Source organism: Myotis lucifugus, unplaced genomic scaffold (assembly GCF_000147115.1).
Source record: "Myotis lucifugus unplaced genomic scaffold, Myoluc2.0 scaffold_4164, whole genome shotgun sequence".
NCBI classification, from domain to species: domain Eukaryota; kingdom Metazoa; phylum Chordata; class Mammalia; order Chiroptera; family Vespertilionidae; genus Myotis; species Myotis lucifugus.
The window spans coordinates 1-6257 of record NW_005875212.1 but is presented as its reverse complement, the minus strand read 5'-3'; the positions used below and the strand labels follow the sequence as shown (position 1 = coordinate 6257).

At 49.5% G+C, this 6257-nt stretch overlaps 1 long non-coding RNA gene across 2 annotated transcripts; it reads right to left on the bottom strand.

Moving 5' to 3' along the window:
* Positions 1 to 242: 242 nt before the first annotated feature.
* LOC106695881 lies at positions 243 to 2613 on the bottom strand. 2 transcript variants are annotated; one of them, XR_001346864.2, is made up of 4 exons: positions 2566 to 2613; positions 1288 to 1377; positions 826 to 915; positions 243 to 367 (listed from the first exon to the last, which is right to left on the bottom strand). It is a non-coding gene; the product is annotated as an uncharacterized LOC106695881 (long non-coding RNA). The 2 variants fall into 2 exon arrangements; XR_001346865.2 differs by lacking the exons at positions 1288 to 1377; positions 2566 to 2613 and adding an exon at positions 1152 to 1251.
* Positions 2614 to 6257: the final 3644 nt, after the last annotated feature.

The window sequence follows — 6257 nt, the reverse complement described above, 5'->3', positions numbered from 1 at the left end:
AATTTTTGGAACTGCTCAAATGTCACTAGGAGCCCTGTGTGAAGAAGGAGGAGGCAGACCGAACTGAGTGGCATTTGGAGCAGGAGGCCCAGCACATGTGGCTGTGGCTCAGTGTGACTAAAAGGGCTTGTTAGAGGCAGTGTCCTGAAAGTGGGCTGTGCCCGGCTCAGGGTATGGGCTCCAGGCAGGGCTTTTCTCCCTCCCCCTCAGGCCCACCCTACAGAACACAGGCACACAACAAGTTGAATGCTTTCAATTTAATTGCTCTGAGCCGTACACATGATTAAGGCGTTAAGTTCCCAGATCCCATTCTTTACAGCTTCTCAAATGATAGATCTGATTGGACCCAACCTCTCCTTCAGATCATCTGGAAGAAAGCAGAGATGGGAATGAGGCTTGAAGGGCCGAAAGCACCACCCACACATTCCACCCTCAACTCAGTCTTCTTTCCAACCTCACTGCACCCCTGAGGGCCTGACCCAGAAGTCAGAGGGAGGGAGGTTAGATTCACAGGAGGCCAAAGGATGAGCCCTATCCCCCAACCTGGGCAGGAGTGAGAGGAAGAGAAATGAGCAAGCAGGCTCTGCAGTGGAAGGTTGGGGGTAGGACCCCAGGGGCATCTGGTATCAGACAACCATGCATTTTGAATGTGGATGAGAAATTTGAGCCATTTGAAGGCACAAATGAAGGAAATTTCTATGGAGAGGGGCTGAGGTAGTCCCAGATCTCCTGTGTAGGGTGGTGGTGAGGGCATGGTCTTTCCCACCTCCCCAGTTGGCTCGTGGCTGGTGGCTGGTGAGCACTCCTGTTCCCAAAAGGCTTTACCTTTAGCCTTTTGAATTCTTTCCTCCACCTTTTTTTTTTCTCTTGCAATGACATCTTTTATGTCCGATCTACCTTTCTCTATCACGGATTCTAATTTTGGAGCAGAAGAATCACATCAGCAGAAAAGCCATGTCATTTAAAGAGAGTTCCCACCTCTTCCTCTCTTCCCCCATTATCCTTGTATAAATTCCTAAAGTGCAGAAGTTTTGCTGAGGGGCCCAGCTTCTGTCTCATAGGAAAGTGAGTGGGCCAGGAGAGAAACCATGTATAGTGCAGGCAGCAAAATCTACTATTGTAGAGACTCTGTGTTTGGGTGCAGTGTTCACCTCATTTGTGCGTTGTGTTCAGGTGAATGAATGAATGTCTGCTTCTTCTGGGCTTGTCTTTGTGCACAGAGGCATCATGTAGACCTGCTGCCAGAGGTGGCTTTGGGTTGTATCTGTTACAGAGACAGAGACTTACCCAGATTTTTTCTTTGCTTGGTGGTTGGCTCCTGGGCTGCCGCCGAAGTCTGGGCTGCTATGGTTGTCTCTTGGGGTGCATCAGATTGCACTGGAGTTACAAACACACAGATTTGTTGATTTTAGCAAAGTCAAGTGTTTTTTTTTTTTTTCCTTAGGAATGGGTGGCAGAGCCTCAGATACCTAATATGTGCTGGGTGCCAGGATACAGAAATGATATGGCATAAACTCTCCCTCGTAAGAGAGAAATGGGATTTCTACACACTATGTGCTCATTATAGACGAGTGTGTTTGTCTCTTACACCCCACCCCCCACCCTGCCCCAATGTATCTGGTGAAATCTTAACTTCCAACAGAATGGTATCAGGAGGTGGGGCCTTGGGGAGGTAATTAGGTCATGAGGTGAAGCCCTCATGAATGACATTAGTGCCCTTGTGGAAGGGACCACAGAGAGCTCTCTCCCCTTCTTTCCACTCTGTGAGGATACGATGAAAAGTTGGCAGCCTTCAACCTGGAAGAGGGTCCTCACCAGAACCTGACCATGCACACACCCTGGTCTCAGACGTGTAGCCTCCAAGACCATGGGAAATACCTTCCTGCTGTGTAGGCCAGTCTATGGTTGCTTGTTGTAACAGCCCGCCCGAATGGACTAAGACAGAGCCTCTTGGGAGATGGGCAGGCTGGGCACTTGTTCTGGGCATGGTTGGGGAGGAATTGGGAGAGGAGTGTGGGGGCAATCAGGGAGCATGGGAGAGAGAAGCTGGGTGTTGAATGCAGGATTTTGGCAGGGATGTTGTTCTAAAGGGGCTTCCTTGGGGGCAGGAAGTGAGTCAGCAAGAGCTCTGGGGAAGGCATGTGTGGGGCAGGTGGGCAGAATGCAAAGAAGTGAAATTTAGCAGATATGGGTGGTACATGAGGGAGAGGCATGGGAAAGAGAGTTGGAAATGGGGTCTGAGGCCAGACAGTGGGCACCTTGCAAAGGAGCTGGGAGTCACGAAAGCTGTTTACAGGTAAAGGTCTGCATACTGCATGGGACATTGCCCTTATTATTTTACCTTATCGTTTTCTCCCTTTTATTCACAAAAGCCTTTTCCCCATTAACCTTGCCTGTATGAGTTCTCCTGTTTCTTCCCTACACCTGTCCCACCCCAACCCATGCTCTTCTATTACCACCAAGATCAGGACCCAGTCCCCTCTCCCTGAATTCCTCCCCCAGCCTCCACTGACATCCCAGCTGTTCGACCCTCCCCAGGGCAGGGACCAGAGGGAGAGAACTCACAGCTCGCAGGGTCCTCCGCAGATTGTGCAGGACCAGCGTCGACATCTTCTGTAACCGAGAAGAGAGACAACTATGAGGACTGAACCTGATGCACACTAGAGCCACCCTCCCTCGCATTCCCAATTCTGAGCTCTCAGGAATGATTGTGGACACAGCGGGGCAGATTTCACTGTTGGCTGAACAGGTCCTTCTGCCACACCAGTGGGTCCATCAGAGCATTCTTCCTGATGTTTAACTCCTTCTGCAGTTTTTGAAGCAGGGTCTCATCAGAAAAGTGGATATTCCTCTGAAAACTGCCCTCCTCCTGTGCCTCTGGCTTGTGAGGTGTCCTAAGCTAGTGTCAGGGAGCCAGCCATGGCCTGTGGTGGTGGAGGTTGGTGCAGTGGCCACTGGGTCACACTCATGTGGTTCATGGGATAGGACTCCAGCTCTAATTCCCCGTAATATTTCAACTCAACGTTTATGCAAAACTCTCTGCTAAGTGAAGGGGGTTCTACGATGAAGAAGGTAGATAAGACCCCGCCCCGACAGAGCTAACATTCTAACGTAATTATTTAGTTCCAGGTGAGATGGTGCAATATGGGCAAAAGAGGTCTAATTGATCCTTCATACATTTTTTTTGAGGAAGACTTTCTTGAAGAATTCATACCTAAATTGAGATCTCACAGATGAGAAAGCACCTGGTTAGATGACATTTAGAGTTGGCTGGGGAAGGGGACACACAGAAGGTAGAGCAAGAAGGAAGGTCCCAAATTTTGAGGAGTGGCAGGGTTTTCCTGGCCCAAATAGTGCTTTTGTGCAATTGGAAAAGGCATCCTGAGAGATAGCCATGGGCAGGATACGCTGCTCGGCAAGTGGAACATGCTCTCCATCACCTTCTCTGCCTAGTACCCTTGTGCATGGGACAACCTGCTCAGCTATATTCAGTGGCCCAGAGGCCCTGCAATCAGGCCAGTGTGACCATTATAGGGGGTGAAGGAGGATGTGTGAGGAGATGGCCAGAGGTTTTCTGCCCTCCCTCTAGCCCTAGCAGTGAGGTAAATAGACCACATGTGGAGAATTGGGGGCGGAGGGCAGGAGTCACTTGAAGAGGGAAGAGAAGCCAGCACAGCACTGGGAGAGAAAAGGAGGAATAAAGGCAGGAGCTAAGGCTTCCCTGGATTGTGAGGGCTTTGGTGGGTGCAGGGGGAGGGCCATACTCACGGGCAACGACCAGGGCCCCAGCCAGAGCTGCCAGAAGGAGAAGAGTTGTGAATCTCATGGTTGATGCTCAGGAGTGAGTATCACCACAGAATCCTCAGAGGGTCCCAAATACAGTGCTGGGACTTCTGGGCCCTTTTAAGGACACCAAGAGCCAATGGGAAACAAACTAGGAGGGGTGTGACTTCCTCCTCCTCCTCCTCCCCTTCATCCCCAGATTGTCACCTGCTAAATCGACAAGGATGAGCTGGGGCTGGCAGATACCTGGCACCAACCTTCTCTTTCCTTCTCCACCCCACCTGACCTCTGGGTTCACATCTCTGGGATCTCAGGGACTGGAAGCAGCAGGTTTGGTTCGGGGAGATTTTTAAATGTGTCTGTTGAGGGTACTGGTAGGACTCTTAGTCCTGGCATCTCTCCTGGAGGAGGCTGGGGGCTTGGGAGACCACATTGCCCACCTCTTGGCTAGATCTCCTCTGGACTCAGTGCAGGGGCTTGAAGGTTTCTCCAGGCTAATTGAGCTCAGTCCCCACACTCAGAACACACGTGGGGACTGAGTTCATGGCTCCTTTATCATCATGAGAACATGGCTTTGAAAGCACTGGTGCCTTCTCTAGAGTTGTCCTCTGTTCTTGCACTTAATCCCATAGGAAGAACTCCCCCAGCCCCACATGGGCCCCTGTCAGTCTCTATGCTCAGGTCCAAGCAATGGGATCCCACATTTCTGAGAGGATCTCATGGTTAAAGGAAGCTGGTCGTTCACTGAAGTTGGACTTTGGCTCTCCCTTCCAGTAGGGAGCTAAATCGAACGGGGCTGAGGAGAAACAAGAGCCACTTGAGGAACTGACAGGTGGAGAATAGGGTGCTGGATACCAACTTGTGATTTTCCCTTAGTCTGGTGCTTGTTCTCACCAGGCCCTGGGTGCTCCTGCAGGCTTCTCTGCCTCACAGCTGTTCTGCAGACCGGTGTGGACGAGGGGGTAGGAGGGCGTTTGGCATTGCCGGGCTCAGAGCATTAATCTCCTTAGGAGATAGAGCTGGGACATTACTGGCATGAGGAGTGAGTTCTTTCAACCATTTCACCCATCCTTAACCTCCAGTAAGATAACCATCACATTCAGGCAGCTGATCTGCTCCACACATGGGGTGTGGGACCTGGGTTAAAGTAATTGGGCCCCCAGTAACTCCCTGTGTGGTTTGATATTTGAAATTTATCGGTATCTAATGGTGGTCAGTAGGTGAAGAAGAGGAATGCATTAAATTAACATAGGGACAGGACATGGCAATTGACTGCCTAACTGAGGAGGCTTGAAGGTGATGGGGAGGGCTGAGGGACAGGAGAAAGTGCAATAGGGTGTGTTTGCATATGTTTGTGTCCATGTGTACACTAGAGAAGGAGAAGCTCTGACTCAAGAGCCCGAACAGTCTACCTGAGCACATTAAAAAAGCCAACAGAAGCAACCTATGATATTTGTGTAAGTTTTTTCTAAGAGGAAATTAGAACTCTGACATCAACATTAGAGCTGTCACAGAGCAAGGTCTTTCCAAATGTCACTGCTCATTCTCTTTTCTTTCCTAATCCCCCTCTTTGTTCCAGACATTAAAAAGGCAGGTATTGACATAAATGGGGGGGTGGAGGTGTAAGGCAGGGACACTTGTTCTATAGAAAAATTTCATAACTTTATAACAGGGCCATTCCAATGTTACCTCAAATTGTAGGGGCTGGGAAAGAATTGGATTCGTATATTAAAGAAAAGAGATGCATCCCATGTATCTGGGTGAGGGACATGTCTTCTAGGGTGTTTGACCTCGATGATGACTGTCAGTTTGCCCATCTGTCTTTTATCATGTGCTGGTAATTCTCTGTCCATCCTACTTCCCTCCCCTTTCTGTCTCAGATCCATTCACTGACGATCTCTGCCCTGGTCTGGAAGGATGACCTTTGTGGGCTGTTTCACCTGGACTTCCTTGCCCTCTAGCCTCTGGTTGAATTTGGTCAATGGCAGACAATGGTGGTTGATCAGAGGATGGGAAGAGAGATTGGTCAAGGCATTAGTTTCTCCTGCTACATCCCTGCTTTGTTATGTGTGGTAGGTAGACTTCTAACATACCCTGAGTAATCCCTATTGTATTAGCCCTGTTGACATGGGTGAAGGGATAGCTGCGAATCAACTTTATGTTCTTTCCATCCTATAATTTTCCACCACTCTCTCTGGGACAGGAACAATCCTTGCCAAGGCACCCAAATGCAATCTGTACTTTCCAGTCTGCAGGTTTGTGACACTGTTAACCACTCATCTTTTGAAAGGTTGGGTGCATTCTTTCTCTCTCCTTCCCATTCCCCTCCCTCCCTCTCTTTATCTCTATTTCCCTCCCCCTTTGACTTACCTTTCCCTGCCCCTTAAACATTCCCCAGTGTTCTATTCTTAGCCCTTTCCTCCCCTCCACTTACCTACTCTACTGTGTGACTCATTCTTGGAGTTATGCTTATG